The sequence below is a fragment of the Pleurodeles waltl genome, chromosome 2_2 (assembly GCF_031143425.1).
Source record: "Pleurodeles waltl isolate 20211129_DDA chromosome 2_2, aPleWal1.hap1.20221129, whole genome shotgun sequence".
In the NCBI taxonomy this organism is placed as follows: domain Eukaryota; kingdom Metazoa; phylum Chordata; class Amphibia; order Caudata; family Salamandridae; genus Pleurodeles; species Pleurodeles waltl.
This window is the reverse complement of record NC_090439.1, coordinates 705,780,951-705,798,649: the sequence shown is the minus strand read 5'-3', so window position 1 is coordinate 705,798,649 and position 17,699 is coordinate 705,780,951. Positions and strand designations below refer to the sequence as shown.

Below are 17,699 nucleotides of genomic sequence, written 5' to 3'. Positions count from 1 at the left end.
CAGTAGACTAGACATGATAAGAGAGAGTACATGGGTGTTGTTTTCTTCGCTTGAGCTTGGGAACAGGAGTAGTCTTGGAGACCTGGCCAGTCTCCAAAAGGCTTGCTCAGTTTCCCAGGTCTGAGAGGAGGGGGCACACCTTTGTAACGAATGTAACAGGCTGCAGAGGGTCAGATTCGAATCTGCCGGACCTCGTGCTGGAGCTTGGCGCAGGCTGCCAGCAATCCCGTGTGGGTAGATGAATCTCTCTTTCTCGCGGCTGACAGGGGTCATCAGCTTGCAGACCTTAGAAAGATGAAGCTGTAGATAGTTCCCACACGGTGAAGTATTTGTTTTGCTTTGCATTCAATATCTTATAAATATAACCTGCTGTGTATATTGCAAACTGATATATTTTGTTTGATTAACGCGGACTTGAAAGCTACTAATTCGTCATTCATAAATATTGTGGTTGGGGAAGAATTAACAACAATAAAAGTCTTCTTTGACCTCACAAGTGCATTTCTAGTGGTTTAGGTATGTGCTTAGAAACTAAATAAGAGGAAAGCACTACAGTGGGTCAATAACACAAAATCCATTTTTATTTGCAATTGTACGTTATTTACTATTGAAAAGGCTTGATGCAAAATGTTAGTGTACTGCCATTGATTCTTCCGTCCAATACCAAACCAACAATACCTTGGCAGAGGAGGAAGAAGGTTTTCATGCTTTATGCCAGAGTTTGTGGTACCTCTCTTAGCCCTGAGAGAAAGATCTCTCTACTTATTCATTGTTTGGGGGCTGATGGCCAAGGAGTATTTTAACACTTAACTGAATTGTCTGTAGAAAATGAAAATGGGATTAACAAATATGAAATTTGTCTCAGAAAACTTGATCTACATTACTTACTGAAGATAAGCACTATGTTAGAACGATATCATTTTGGGAGAAGAAGGCAATAAGTGGGAGAATCAGTGGAGGCTTATACTTCTATTTTAAGAAAACTTGCTTCAACCTGTAATTTTGGAGCAACAATTGATCAGAGGTTGTGAGACCAATTTATGTTAGGTTGTGTCTTAGATAAAGCAAGGGAACTTTGCGGTTAAATATAACCCTACACTTAATGAAGTGATTACCAGTTACCATGGCGAAGTCATGTGAACGTTCCCTAGCATGTGTGGAAATACTTTGTTATCATAAGCTAGCCCAAAAAAAGAAAGATGTGGTTCAGGTAGTGAAATGTAATGGTACACTGCTACCTAGAGAAAACAAGAAATTAAATTTAGGAACAACCCTGAAATTAGATGTTTCAGATGTGGCAATACAGGACATGTAGCGAATTTCAAAGAATGTCTGGGGTGGAAAGCTACATGTAAAACTTGTGAAAGAAAATTACATTTGCTTGCTGTAGATCTGAAAAAAATGAAGAAAAAAGTAAGTGAAGTATTGTGTGACCTTGATGATGAGTATTAACAATTTGTTTTGCAAATCAAAGGTCAGGAAAAGGGAGGACCATTTGAGGTGGTAAAGATCAATGGGTCTCCTGTGAGCATGTTATTTGATTCAGGTGCAAAGATAAACCAATCAATCAATCATGGTTCTTATAGAGCACGGCTAAATCACACATTCGGGTCTTAAGGTGCTGAGTGGGGAGGGGAGGTGGAGGAGGACTTCTGCAGCTCAGTCGAAGCGCTGGTTACCTGGTTCAGTCGAAGACTCAGGTCTTGAGGGCCTTCCTGAATTGAAGCAGAGAAGGAGTGTGACGGACCGCTGCTACAGCAAGCGGACCCGCCTTGCCTGGAGGAGGAAAACGGCACTGCCACTTCCGACCCGGAAGTACAGAGAGCGACGCCCAATCCCCTTGCACATCCGGGTGCAGAAGGGCAGGGGAAGCCGATGCGGGCCATTCTTGGGCGTACAAAGGAGGACGATTCGGCTGAAGAGAGTAGTTCGGAGGAGAAGCGGACGAGGAGCAGGAGACCGGGAGAACCTAAAGAAGACGACCAAGGAGAAGGAAGTTACGCTGCTGCAGACTGCAAAACCGAAGTCCTGGCCAGAGACTTGGAGTCCAGAACCAGCAGCGCGGGAGGCGCCCAGCGCAAGCTCCAGCCACGCTTGAGGGAAAGCGTGGCCACATCAGGTGCGTGGCTATACTAAACTGGGGGGAGGGAAGGTAGTACAGGAATAGGGAAGAGAACTGTGTTTTCTTGCTTGGTTTGGGGGAAGCTGTCGTGTTGGCACAAGCACAGAGGAGGGGACACTGTCTATGATTGACTACAGTTGAATGGTAAATAAAACAGGAGGTTTATATAAGGATACACTATCCAACCCAGGGGACAGGGACAGGAGGCAAGTCATAGGGGGAATATTACCGAATAAGGTATATGAACTAGGTATTATTACCCAGAACGATAAAAAAATAAGAGAAAGCCGCTCGTGGGTAAGGGGAACTAAAGAAAAGCTACAGGCCCAGACAGACACCCTAAAAGAAGAGAAGCGAGTGAATAGACCAGAACAGAGTAAGAGGACTAGGTACATCTATAGAAAGAGACCCAAAGTGCACCAAAGGAGAGATAACGAAAGAAGAAAGGAAAAAAAGAGGAGGCAGCCACAACAGGCCACAGGAAAGTCGAAGGAAAGCCAGACAGAGATACAGAAAGGAGGAAAAGAAAGAAAGAAAAGGAAGAGAGGAACAATTAACAACAGGAGAAAAGTAGAAACATAGCCAAGGACAGACCACTTACCTGTATTTTTCTCACTCTTGTTCCCACATGCGCCTCCTTCGAGCCCTGTAACGAGAAGACAAAGGGAAGAATTAAAGAGACATTCATCGTATATATGGGAAAAACCAGAACTGTGTGGAACAAATCTTTAAATTTAATAAAAGTCACCATACCATCTGCCACTGACTACTTGTCCTCATTGCGCCGCCCTGCTACAGGGAGATTGCCTGAGATGAAGAGGAAGAGAGTTCCAGGTTTTAGCGGCGAGGTAGAAGGATCATCCACCAGCTCTGGACTTGCGGATCTGTGAGATGGTGGCTAGGGCTAGGTGAGCAGAACGGAGTTGTCTGCTGGGCGTGTGGAGGGTGAAGTGGTGGTTCATGTATGCAGGTATACAGGTATGCAGGAATAAGATAATCCTTACTCCAAGAAATGTTTTTAAGGCAAAATCAAATTATGTAAAATTGTCAAAACCAGATATAAACCCTAAAACGTATGGAGGACAACCCATCAAATGAATAGGTTATTTCTGTGGCACTATGGAATTACAAGAATCATTCCAGCAAAAATACATGTGTCAGTAAAGGGTGATTCTTTGATTAGTTGGTTCCACCAAAAAGACTTGTCAGTGTACCTTGATCCAAATGAAACACCTTCTGTGAGGTTGAAGGAAAAGTATGTTGATAAGGAAGGTGTTATGGTATCAAGTGTGTTAAACTTTTGAAGAAGTTAATTATGAATAACAATTTCCTGAAGACTTTAGGGAGGAACTAGGTCACCTTAAAAACTATGTTCATCGCATAAAACTTAGTTCTGGTGTGATGGACGTGGAGAAACTGCTAAAGTGTGATGTGATTCAAGAAATTGAAGCTTCAGAATGGGTGTTACCCATTGGGATGGCTGGGAAGGAGAATGGAGAGATAAAACTTTGTGTGGATCTGAGGGAGTTGAACAAGGCAGTGGTTGCAGCTCGATATGCCTTACCAAGTAATACCGAGATGTTATGTTGTTTGGAGTGGGCTAAATGGTTTACCTGTCTAGATCTAACCTTGGCGTACCATCAGCTATCATTACACCCTCAATCACAAGAGTTGACCTCTTTTATCACGCCGTTTGGAATATGTAAGTATCTATGAATGCTTTTTGGGTCGATTTCTGCTTCAGCAGTTTTCCAGAGGGCCATAGAACATATTTTGAGGAGAATAAATGGTGTGAAAATATATCAAGATGATGTGCTGGTACATGGAAGAACTAAGGAAGATAATGATCTTAGAGTGTGTGAAGTACCGAAGAGATTAAGGCGGTCATTCTGACCGTGGCGGTCGGCGGTCGCCGCCCGCCAAGCGGTTCCCGCCAAAAGACCGCACCGCGGTCAAAACACAGCGGCGGCCATTCCGGCTTTCCCGCTGGGGCGGCGGGCGACCGCCAGAAGACCGCCGGCCGGCCCAGCGGGACAGCCCCTTCAACAATGAAGCCGGCTCGGAATGGAGCCGGCGGAGTTGAAGGGGTGCGACGGGTGCAGTGGCACCCGTCGCGATTTTCACTGTCTGCTAAGCAGACAGTGAAAATCTTTGTGGGGCCCTGTTAGGGGGCCCCTGCAGGCAGTGCAGGGGCCCCACGGCACCCGTTCCCGCCATCCTGGTTCTGGCGGTGGACACCGCCAGAAACAGGCTGGCGGGAAGGGGGTCGGAATCCCCATGGCGGTGCTGCAAGCAGCGCCGCCATGGCGGGTTCCCTGGGCCAGCGGGAAACCGGCGGGAAACCGCCGGCTCCCCTTTTCCGACCGCGGCTTTACCGCCGCGGTCAGAATCGCCCAGGAAGCACCGCCAGCCTGTTGGCGGTGCTTCCGCCGCACTCCGCCATGGCGGTCATGGACCGCCAAGGTCAGAATGACCCCCTAAGTGTGATGGACTTATATTAAAACATGAAAAAACATAGATTTGGTATGAGTGAGATAGAATATTTGTGACAATTTGGTTAATGGTATTAACAACATGCCTTCTCCCTCTAATAAGGAAGAGCTGGTGAAATTCTTAGGAATTGCAGAATTTTAAACAAATGTATCCAAAATTTTGCTGAAGGTTTAGTGGTATGAGAAAACTGCTGAAAAGGAGTGGTATTTATATGGTCACAGGAGTGTGAAAAACTATTTGTAAAAATAAAGTAAAATCTTTCTAAAGCAGAAAATTTGAGTACTTTTGAACCAGGTTCAAAACTGTGCTAAGAACTGATGCTAGTGCCAACGTTTTGGGTGCGGTGTTAGAACAAATAACTGAAGGAAATGTCAACACAGTTTTGTTTTTGTTAAGGCTACTACATGGAGCTGAATATAATTAATCAGTAATAGAGAAGGAAGCACTGTCTGTTTATTGGGCTACTAGAAAATTAAAAACAAATCTTGTGGGGCAGTTCTTCTGGGATAATGATAGACCATAAAGCCCTGATGGAAGTGTTTTGTAACAAGGGTATTGATGCAATATCTAACTGAATTAGAAGTTGGGTGTTAGCGTTGCAAGAGTTTAATTTTGAAATTTCTTATGTACCTGGTGTGAAAAAGATCATTGCAGATTGTTGCTCAAGACTATGTGCAAATGGTAACAATGAACAGGAAAAGCTTGAAATGTAAGATGAGTTTGGTGATGTAACAGTTAAGGTTTGTGTAGGTGGTATCTGGAAGCATTGTACAAGAAGAGGAATGGAAAGAGGCACTTAAGACAGACATGCAACTTAAAAAGTAGTGAGAAGTATAAAAGATGGAAGGACTAGTGAAGACAAAGCAACCGAAGACTTAAGAGTATTTTGGCAAGTAAGACATGAGCTTTCAGTGGAAGATGATTTGGTGATGAGACGTGGAAGACTAATTCCACCTGGGACGGTCAGAAGCAGACTGATCAATTGGGTTTATGAAAACCATCCTGGCCAAAAATGGATCTGATGATCGAAAGAGTACTGCATGACTGCACTGAATATAATAAGAGTGAAAAAGGTGAAAAGATTCTGACATGCAGGACTCAACCTATGGTAATCAGAGAATTAGCACCTGGGCCCTGGTTTGAAGTAGCTTTTGCCATAGCTGGACCTATAAAAGTGTCAGGCAATGACAAGTAGATAATTTCATGCATTGACACAATCTCTAGGTGGCCTGAGTTGAAGGTGGTAAACTCAGTGGAAACACTTGATGTTATCCTATTTTTGGATAAGGTATTTGGAAGAGAGGGATCAAGAGTGTCACTTTTGATGGATAATATAGTTCAGCTGCCATCAAAAATGATGGATGACTTTCTAGAGTAGAGGGGTATTAGACATAAAAGGACATTTGTGTCATTAAGAAACCAATTTTATGATTGAACACTCAAACCAAGTAATCAAGGACTGTATTCAGCATGCCTTAACTAATGCTCTTAAATGGATGGAAGAGTTAAAAGAGATTTACGGTTAGACTGACTCCACATTAGTCAACAGGAGTCACGCCTTTTTTATTATTTATAAAGAGATTTCCTAATGATATGGTGAGTCCAGCATGGGTAAATAATACGAAAATCAGGAAAGCCAAGAATGGAACTGATGATGAGAGAGTGAAGGTAGAAAGGGAAACGTGTGTTGAGAAAGTAAAAGGGGTGTTGAGTAAAAGAAAAGAAAGATTTGATGAATGCATGGCTGTAAAAAGAACAAAAATTGATGTCAGGGATTGGGTCAAAATAAAAAACTCAAAGAGATGTGGTTTGATGGATAAATTCAGTCAACTGATCAAGGTTATCAAAGTTTTCAGAAATGCGGTTTTAACTGAAGACCATCGTATTTGGAATCTGAAAAGGATTGCCCTTTGGAAAAACTTAAGTGGAGATCTAACAAACAAAGGATGGGTGTCTGAGAAGTTCTTGATGAAGACTTCAGAAAATATGGGTAAAACCCTGATGAGGAAAAATTTACGTGCCAGTAAAACAACAGCCCACTTGAAGGATTTTGTGTAAAGTATTATATGCAATGGTTATTATATGTGCAAGTAAGGTCTTTATTGATGAGTAGGTTGTTGATTATAATAACTGTCTTATTCGTCAGTTATATAGATATACTTGCTTGTTTTATTATTGTGGGGGAGATGTGTGATATGTTGTAATCCTACAATGCTCTGTGCGGACCACTCCAGAATAGAAGGTTTGTATTTGAAGGTGAAGAGTTGGAGAGGAGCAGTTGAAGTGGTTGGACACTTGATGGATGGGGTCTCTAACTAACTGAAGTTACTTTAATAAATAAAATATTTTCAACTATAACCTTGCCTGAGAAATCACCTTTTCTACAGACGTCACATGCTGGTGCTTTCAGACACCTTCTCCAAGTTCCCCGTTTTTAAAAATACTCACCTGCACCAACTTTGAGTACACTTTGAACAGTCTTGAGAAAGTTTTTGCCATCTTCGGGTTATCAAAAACTCTGAAGATGGCCCTGTGAAGAAGGTCTACCATTTCAGGGTTATGACTTCAAAGACTACCATGTGTTATTGAATATTACTCACTGCAAGATTACATCTTAATGGCAACAACCATATAGTCACGTAGAAAGACTGAGGAGGACTCTGAATAAAGCCATCTGCAAAGGGGTGGAACAGCAAGAGGTCATGGAGACAATACTTCACAAGTTCCTTGAGACTGAATGAAGGACGCTGCATAGCACCACCCACCGATCATGAGCAGAAAAAAAATCTACTTGTCCCTTTGTTGCCATGTAGTGCAGCAACGTATTATGACATAAATCTCATTATGGTAGAGCTATGATAATAGCCTCTCTGATTATGCCAGGGCTACTACTATAGTAGAGCTTGAATACTAGAAATGTCAAGCCCTACTATATCAATTTCCTAATTTTGCCACCTGTCCGCAGATCTACATACTGAGGCTGGAGGAAGCAGTAAGCAATAGTTCCATGGTTAAAATGCATTTGAGTCTAAGCAAACCTATGAACTTGCATGTTTTAAGTATTTTCACCAGCTGCTCTCTAATTGTTTCCCATACTGAGAAAGTTTGGAAATTTACTGACAAGGGTAATCTAGAAATTCTTCCAGGGTTAGGATAAAAGTGGTTAGAGAGAAAGTGTAGATTTACTCAATAGATTTTCACATGAGCAAATCGACACATGAATATTTGCTTGTGCTAAAATAATGTTCACAAATAGTTTTGAGCAGTATGAATTCTAGGCCTACCTCTGTAAATTCTTGTGAATTCATGAAAGCCACATAGACATACACCATGGGTACACTTTTGTGACTTTCTTTAAATTGGGCTCCTGATGAGGTCAACTGTTAACTGACATTTTGTTTTCAATCAAAAACACACTATGGGTGCACTTTTGTGACTTTCTTTGGAATAGGGCCCCTAATTCGGTCAAACGTCAATCAAGACATTTTGTTTTTATCAGAATTCTCTTTCTCTCCCTAGCTATTTACCGGAGAGATTTACTGGGAGCGATGGCACTCTGCTCTTCCACAAGTAGCATACTGGCACACAAAGTAGTTTCGTTTAGTGCCAGGGCTACTTTGGCAACGTGTGTTTTTTAAGACCAATTTTTTTTTTTGCCAATATTTGTTACAAAGTCATGTCAGAACAAAACACATATTGCCAAAACCAGTAGACTGACCACCAATGTTGGATCAGTTGGCTTTTCCAGTGCTTGTTTTCATGTTTCTCATAATCGTGTTAAAAATTGTTACGCTGATTTTCCGTTATTTTTTTGAAAATACTAGCATATTTTAGCAAATGATTCTTCAAAGAAATAGCACCTAAACTTTCACAGTAAATTAGCAAAATGTTTTTTTCCTACTTGCATTTTCTTCTGAACTTGTATTTTGAAAGCAAAGAAACATTAATCTTGCATACCATTTGCATCTAATCAAAGAGCATTCTGGGAGCATTATACATAGCCTCATATTGTTAAACTTTTAAGCATATGTGTATGCATTTTTTTACTGGAACCACTGTCTGTAGTGCAGTGTGAGCTTACAACATTTATTTAGGGCACTCACCCTAATAGTGATTGGTTTTACGTTAATGAAGCATACATACAACTTAGAACAGTATTAGCATATTAGAAATATTACTACAACTGCAGACAGTCTCATTCCCTGTAAACTAGTAGGCAAAGGGTTTGTGCTGCAGGGGGTTGGGTGTACCTGTCCCAAGGACAAAATAAACATGAAAATGTGTTGTCCTTGACCCCAAACAATATGTCCTGGGACTTGGACATGCCACATACTAACATCCATCTTCACATGATCACACACTGCACTCTCATTATCTCATAACCATTAATAACCACACCTTAGCACCTACATATTTCCTCTGTTGAGTGCGCGGACTGGTTTTACGGTTTTGGTCTCCACACTGCCTGTGTGGACTCCACGAGCAGGTGAAACCAGCATTGTCACTTAATTTATGATCTAAAATGGGACATTGAGCATTACCAGTGTGTTTTCGAGGAAAAGATAACCCTTGTGACACGTGATAATGTATATATCATACACACGCATATTGCCATCCGATGCCGGAGGTTTCAGGGGTTAATAAAGATCTATCTGGCCGTGGGTGTGCACAAACTCTCTCATAAACAGTACATACATAGCCTGCTAGCGCACCTGGTCCTTAGTAAGTAAACTTACAAGGGGACGCGTATAGGCCGATTAACCTTTTGGATTGCATGGAGTATCCTAGCAATGTAGTAATTGATGGACATCAACCATCAATGTAATCAATCAATAACCACTAAGAGAATCATTAAGCATGAGACAATATATCGACATTTCGTACATAACCACAACTCGATTATACGTTTTATCTATTTTATGTCCCTGTTAGTTACAATACTAAGTCATAACGTTAATTCAAACTTTATTCAATCAGCTCAGAATTAGTTCATTAATGACCACCAATAACATAGTCTAATCAGAACTTGAGAAAACATATGATCTAATGCTTCAGCATAAGCCAACAAAGATGAATATGTCAACATCAATAGCAGAGTTCAGCAATCAGTTTGTCAATCATTTGTCACTGTCAGCGTCACCCAAAGAATCCTACCTAACCCTGATTAGCATTTAGCATGTGGGACTTCATACAAAAACAATTTAGAACATGATTTTGGAAAACATCTAGCAAGTAGATAACCTATAAAAACAGCGCAGTTGGTACCAAAAAAGGAAAGGCACAAAAGTTAATCAGTCACATTGTCATAGCTACCTATCCACGAAATGGATCAGCAATAAGGTCAGTCTTCGTCCTCAGGTCATCAATCGATCAGCAACGCATCAGGCTCTCAGAGCATGAGCCCAATGACATAATCTCGAATCGCGTCTTCTAGCATCAGCATTTCACCCCTCACATCTCCCTCGATTCGCAAATCTGAAGTTTTAGCCCCTTGTCATGACTTTTTATTAGAGTTTTTCAGTCCACCCCCTTAATTCCTATTTGGTCAATCAATCAGCAGCTATCCCTCTATCCTATAATATTAATTTTGCAAATCTATGAATTCTAATATTTCTCTGTTCCCAATTCGTTGATTGGTTCACTGTACGATGTCCTCACCATCCGACTCATCAGGTATCGAAAATGTTGCATCTTCTTCTCCAGTCAGTGCCTCTATTGTTTGAGTCCTGGGAAAGTACATTGAGTCTGCCTTACACCAAACTGCAACAATTTCAGTTCCATTATCTCCTGTCCATCTGTACATTGCAGAAAACTCTAGTAAAGCAGATTTTATTAAACAGCAAACAGTTCACTGTCAGTTCAATGCACCAGCAACTTCTACATTATTAATTCCAGCAACTTCTACATCTATTAATTCGGCTCCTGCATGAGGTCTGGAAAGACTAGGCCACAACTTTGGCTAAGTTAACTCTACAATATAATGCAAAACATAGGTTATACAGCTTAATATGACACATTGCTACATTATTATTATACATTTTCATTATTCCACTTATTTTTAGTCATTTTAGTACAAGTTCGTATAAGTGGCTGCCATTCCCCGTGGGCACATTTTCAAACGTGCACATTAATTTTTCTCTACGAATAACTTCTCCATGAACTTTTGTTAACCATAACATGTAAGCATTTATTTATAATTAGCATATCTGCTTCAAGAAGCCCATTGATTATAGGGTACAACGTTCTGATTTGCAGGATCACAACATTAGGCAATATACAAACGCACTTACAATAAGTCACATTGTATTGTGAAGATTCATACATTTTTTCTTCTATTCAAGCTCTTTCTACATTATGTTAGCCATTCAGCTTTCACTCGACAGCTGTTTTACAAATTAGTCTCAACGACGTTTCTTGGTGGATTAACACGCTGTGTTTCAATGCACGTACGTATAAAGCCATAAAAAACACGCTGTTTTTGTTTCCCTGTCTAGAGACTGGTCCAGCAGGTCCGGCTTGGACTTCTTTTACAGAAAATTGAACTCAGTACTCATACGCACGCGTGCTAGCTACACAGGTACTTCACGAGAAACGTTATTTGTATTACACTAACACCAGCTCGCGGGCAGCTGAGCCATCTCTTCCGGAGCGAAGGTCTTTTTTTTTTCTTTCAGCAGAGCATTTGTGCGATAATTTCCGGGGCAGAGGAATAATTTTCCGGGGCGGGTCGCCCCCTCCAACCAATCGCAAGCTATCTTGAGAAAGTACAGCCACTAAGAAAGACCTTCCAAAATCCTGCCAATCAATGGAAATTGCATTCCGGTTGTCTCTCCATACCTTCACTTATACAAGTTGCCTCAGTGGCCTTCCTAGGTTGGAAGTCGGTTTGGTGAAGCGCAAGACAGGAGCAATTGGATTGTTATCAGTCTCTTGCGAGAGGCAAGTCCCACGCCAGGGAACCTCCCACCTGATTCAGGAGCGTTGGCATGTATAACTGAAGGTACAGTTGTCTGCTAACACAATCTACGTTATAAGGATTTCAGTATGTGGTGTGCTTCACGGTGTTGTTTTGATGAATCAAAAAATAAGGGTCCTGGTTTCCGTTAAGGGACACACGACATTTATGATCGCGCGTTCTCATCTACTTTTTTTTGGTGTCGGCACGGGCGCATGACTGGGAGTGAGGTCCGAGCCTCAGTTATAGTGTCACGGAGAGCGCTGTCACAACCCGTGATTGTTTAGGTTTGGTAGTACACAGTATCCTGTGTCGTTTCGTGGTAACTGTTCATTTTTAGGTCGAAGTTTACCAGCTTTGCTGAGGACATCTTGTGGGCATTCAGAAAGTTTCCCCGGGAATGTATTGCTTCCCGTTGGCTCTGTGGGTTGTAACTCACATTTGCTTGCTTTCTATTTGATGGCTCTGTTTGTTCTACACTGCCCAGCTGGAGTTCGTCCCTTTCCTTGCCAAAATCCTAGTTACTGTATTCGTCCAGGAGTGCTTGATTTCTGTAAACATGGCGTTTAAATCTTGTTACACTTACTGTGCATTCAAAGACAGAGGTAAAAATGTCATGCTGTCTTCCATGGAGCTTGGTGTTTACTTTTGTTTCTCAGACTTCAAAGTGAGAGGATTTATGTGACAGTCATGCTGGCTCCGTGGAGTGCTTGCGGAAGCCTGTACGATGTTATATTTTTTTCTAGCTCACAACAAAATATAAATGTCTGTAAATAAACTGTGCTGATATTTCTGAATTAGAAAAGCCCAAATGAAGCACATTTTATAGTAAATCTGAACTGTGGTGGAAATAAATATTTTCAAATGATCAAAACAACTCAAATTAGATGAAGACATTATTTTTTGTGCACTGTATACATTTATCAGTGAAACTGTATATCTGTGCAAATGTAATGGTTATGTTAATTGAAGATGTATTGTCTGTAATGGAAGTGTCCTACCACACAATGCATATTCCACTCTGTACCACTTCATGCCACTGCACTCTACTTTGCACTACTCCATTCTATGCCACTTCACTCTACTCCACTTTGCACGACTCAATTCTATGCAGCTGCACTCTCTGCCACTTGACCCAATGCCTCTCTATTCTGCACCACTCTACTCTGTGCCACTGCACTCTTCACCACCATGCTCTGCACCACTCAAGTTTAGACCACCCCACTCTGCATAACTCCACTGTACGCCACTCTGCAACAGTTCACTCTGACAGTACAGTCTATTCCACTCTACTGTACCACAGCTGTCTATGCCACTGCACTCTACACCACTATGCCATAACTCTATGCCAATACATTCTACCCTGCACCACTCCACTGTATGCCTCCTCACTATACCATGCACTACTCCACTCTGTGCCACTTCACTATACCTTGCACCACTCCACGCCACTTCATTATACTCTGAAACCATGCACTCTCTGCCACTGCATTCTACGTCACTGTACTCTGCTTTGCACCACTGTAGTCTATGCCACTGCTCTGTATGCCACTGTACTCTACTCTGCAACACTTTGCTCTACAAAACTGCACTCCCTGCCTTTGAACTCTGTCACTCTGCTCTGCACTACTGCCTTCTTCTAGTGCCCTCTACGCCACTATACTCTGCACCACTCTATACCACTGCACTCTACGTCACTGCAACATTCTACACCACTGCACTCTGTGCCATTCTATTCTGTGCCTCCCTATGCCACTGCACTCTATGCCATGTTATGCCACTCTGCTCTGCACCACTGTATTCTATGCCACTGTATTCCACGCAGCTGTGTTCTGTGCCACCGCACTCTATGCCACAGCACTTTACACCACTACACTCTACTATGCACTATTCCAGCCTACGCCACTGTATTCTATGATGTATTCTATTCTGCTGCATTCTACTCCACTGCACGCTGCAACATTGTACAAGAAGGCACTTTCCTGTACACCACTCCACTGTGACCCATTCAATGCCATTCCACTTTACTCTTTGCCAATGCACTCTATGCCACTGCACTCTGACACTCTACAGCCCTGAGCTCTACGCCAATTAACTCTGCTCCACTCTACTCTGCACTCCTGCTTTCTTTGCCAATGCATTCTACCCTACAGCATTCTATGCCACTGTACTCTGCATTGCTCCATTCTGCGCCACTTCACTCCGCAGCACTCCACTGAACGCCTCTGCACTTATGCCACTGAATTTTACGGCACTATACTCTACTCTGTATCACTCAGTTCCACTCTACTCTTCTCCACTCTATGCAACTGCTTTATGCCAATGTACTCTACGCCACTCTACACCACAACACTTCTTCTGTGCAATACTCTAATCTACACAACTCCATTCTACCACTCTGCATTGTACAACACTGAATTCTGTGTCACTCAACTCTACACCATGCTACTCTGCAACACTGTATGCTAATGTACTCTACACCAGTCCACTCTACGCCACTCCACTGAATGCCATGCTATGGGACTCCACTCTGTGCCACTCCAATACACAACACTCTGCCACTCCACTCTACTCCGCACTTCACCATTCCACTTTACGACACTCCACACCACTCTCCTCTACTCCACAAACTTTTAGTCAGTGCTGAACAGCAGCCATGCCGGTGTACAACGTGGCTAAAACACATTGGCAAAGCCAATAGCTCTTGCATAGGTGAGACATATTGACTTTGCCAATGCATGTTGCATTGTACAACACTGAATTCTGTGTCACTCGACTCTACGCCATGCTACTCTGCAACACTGTATGCCAATGCACTCTACACCAGTCCACTCTACGCCACTCCACTCCACTGAATGCCATGCTATGGGACTCCACTCTGTGCCACTCCAATACACAACACTCTGCCACTCCACTCTACTCCGCTCTTCACCATTCCACTTTACGACACTCCATACCACTCTCCTCTACTCCACAAACTTTTAGTCAGTGCTGAACAGCAGCCATACCGGTACAGAACATGGCTAAAACACATTGGCAAAGCCAATAGCTCTTGATTAGGTGAGACATATTGACTTTGCCAATGCATGTTGCTAGGGCACTTGTCCTTCTAGTGAATGCTGACATCTGGGTTATGCACAGTTTAGAAAGAAATGCATAGCTTTGACCACTGTTGCGTATTATTAGGCGGAAAGTGAGAGGATAATCAGCTCTTCTCTCAGCTCCCAAATAATATCATACCATGACATACCTAAAGACAATAGTAGCCTTTTTTTTTATTAAAACCAGCATCACTGTGCATGCTGGAAGTTTGTAGGTCGACATTACGGCTATAATGGGAAACTAAATGTAGGTTGCAGAACTTGACTGGAAAAGACATAGCATGCTGAGTGTCTCACAAAAAAAGGCTACTTGGCAGGTATACTATTTTCCTACCTGTACGCTTTTTTTTGTTTTAAGGAAAGTTGATCAAGTAAAGTCACAGATGTAGAGCGAATTAGGTTGTATTTACTAATTTTCGTTTTTAAAATTCTGGTGCATACCCATAGACGCACTTGTGATAGAAACAAGTTGTTTCAAAAAATAGTCTGCTCTGCATAAATCTCAAAAGTGATAGAGTATATATTTGGCAGATGAAAAGCGTTAAGAAACTGACAAGTTTAGCAACTTGATTTTGAATATGATTGAGTTTTTTTTTTTAAATATAATTGTGCATCCTGTGATTTACCGTGCCTGGTTTTCTCTCTTTCTTTAAGAAAGTAGCACAAACATCCATGTAAAGTGTTTGTTGTCATGTAGAGCGCTCGGAATCTTATTTTGGGTCTTGTTCGTGGTATATAAAATTGAAAATGAATAAATCCTTGAAAAGCCTTTTTTTTGGACCTAGGCATTTTTAGACAACTCGTACCTCCCTGTGCTTGGCTTCTCGACTTATGCAGACTCTTGGAAAACCTAGGAATCTTACAGCTTTATGAAATCATTGCATGGTTCTACATACATGGACTAAAATTATCTGCATTCAGGCTGAAGTATTTTCTTTGGTCATCATCTGGAACTAAATTCTTCCCCCAAAAATAATTAATGTTCTTGTATTTTTTTTAATTAACTTATTTGTGTTTTTTTTTTTTGGGCAGTTTTTTATATAGTGCACACTTGACCCGAAAGTACTGGAGCATTTTACATGAACACCAGTTACATTACTCAAGGTCACATTTAGTTTTTGAGGCACTTAGAGATTAGGGGCCTGATTTAGAACTTGGTGGATGGGATACTCCATCACAACAGTGACGGATACCTCGTCGGCTGAAATCTAAATCCCATAGGTTATAATGGGATTTCGATTACGGCAGATGGGATATCTGTCACCGTTGTGACAGAGTAACCCTCCGCTAAGTTCTAAATCGGGCCCCAAGTGATTTGCCCAGAATCACAGGATGTTGATTCGACACTGACAATAATCTAAGTTCCCAGCTCTTGCTATAAATGTCACATACTCTCCCTTGTTACTCAATTTAGGGATGCTTTTTCCCCCCTGTTGGATTAAACATATAGTTATCCCACCCCCGTGAAAAGCAACCTTCACACAGTTCTCTAAATGCAGCCGCTAAATTAGTGAATGGGCTTTACTTCATTCTGCTCCATCACATTCGGATTGCTTGTACACTGCTACGAGTTATCGATCCCTCCACAACGTTACAAAGACAGAAAACCTGTTTTATGTTAAAAAAGAAAATCTGCAGGGAAATATGAAACGTTCTTACCGGTCTGTTACTGTGAAATCAGTGTAGATGACGGGCAAGTTCCTGTCAGGCGTAAGTCTTGTAACTCCTGTAACGGAATCAACAAACTAACTTGTAGGGAAACCAAAAGCTGTTACAAAAGGTCAGTGCCCTAGAAATGCTCATATAGCATATCTCGTGTATGATTGATTGTGCAGGAACCATACTTACCTTTGAACGGAGTAGCCTGTGGGGTAACAGGGAGCGTTCAAAATTGCCAGTTTTTCAACCTGTTTCAATTACCTTTTGCTTGTAAGTTACTTTGGAAACTCGTGAAGAGTGCACAATCTAATTGCTTAATAATGGCACTATATTCACCTGTAAGGCGTTGTGACATGTAAGGCCTTCGAACAGAGAGATTGGTAACTCAGCATACAACTGTAGACAAATCAAAGTTATTCTTTAGATTATAGTTTACACAACTTTACTAGAAAATAAAATGACACAAGGTATGTTTTATAAATAAGCATTCGGGCTGTAGTTGATACTGAGAATGCTGATGCCTGCTTAGATGTACCTCATTGCTGCATAATTCCGTCATTTGTGTACAGTGCCGCTCAGTGCATACCTTCTGCGAGGGGGTGCTTAAGGTGTTATCAGATGTACCAGTAATGTTGTACCTGACGCCATTGCTTTTTTTATTATGCATTTTTGATCAGTCATTAGTGACCTGTTCAAGGCTCTACCACGTGGCCACATTCATTGTCTGTAGAAGGGTTGCATTTTATTAAATCCTCCTAGAGCAGGAAGGCCTTGGCTAGTAATAGATGCTTGAAAATTGGGTATATGAACAGCAAAAATAAATTCTGGGATTTTCCAAATTCTTTCAATCTCGAGTCCAGCATGGATGGCAGGGGCTTCATTATGTTGTGATGTCTGCTGCTAATTGCAAGCATGGGTCTAACTTTTAGAAACAGCTACCCGAGTTTAGAGTGTTGTCGGAGTTTTCTGCGAGTGTGGATAAGAATGCATATTTTTGAGCGTCTCACTGCAAATTGGCATGGATTTTAAATAAAATTAAAGCATATGTTGCAAGTGGCGTAAGGGACTTTGAGGGTAGCGAGTGAAACGCTCAATGTAGTTATGCACAAGTGCTAAAATACTATCTGATTTGTTATTTAAGGCATTTGAAGTTCTTGCTTTAGAACAGCACATGTTCTCTGTTTTTTTTTTTTTTATAACTAAAGCAGCTATCATTGCTCTTCTAATAGCCAGATCTTCATTTCTACGGTTATATGTACGTCTACTGGTGCACCTAGCTACACTTTGTTTAAAGACTGCGGCATTACCCTTAGATAATCTGGAGAAAGTTCAGACTGAGAAAGAACGAGCATCCCTTTGTTGTCTGTAG

At 41.6% G+C, this 17,699-nt stretch overlaps 1 protein-coding gene across 1 annotated transcript in view; it reads left to right on the top strand.

Annotated features, from left to right (window-relative positions):
* The first annotated feature begins 11,422 nt into the window (after window positions 1-11,422).
* Window positions 11,423-17,699, top strand: part of ARMC1 (armadillo repeat containing 1) — a 113,390-nt gene continuing 107,113 nt past the window's right edge. The window contains exon 1 of the mRNA XM_069220258.1: window positions 11,423-11,615. The gene's annotated coding sequence lies outside the window, so the exon portion shown is untranslated. The remainder of the gene's footprint in view (window positions 11,616-17,699) is intronic.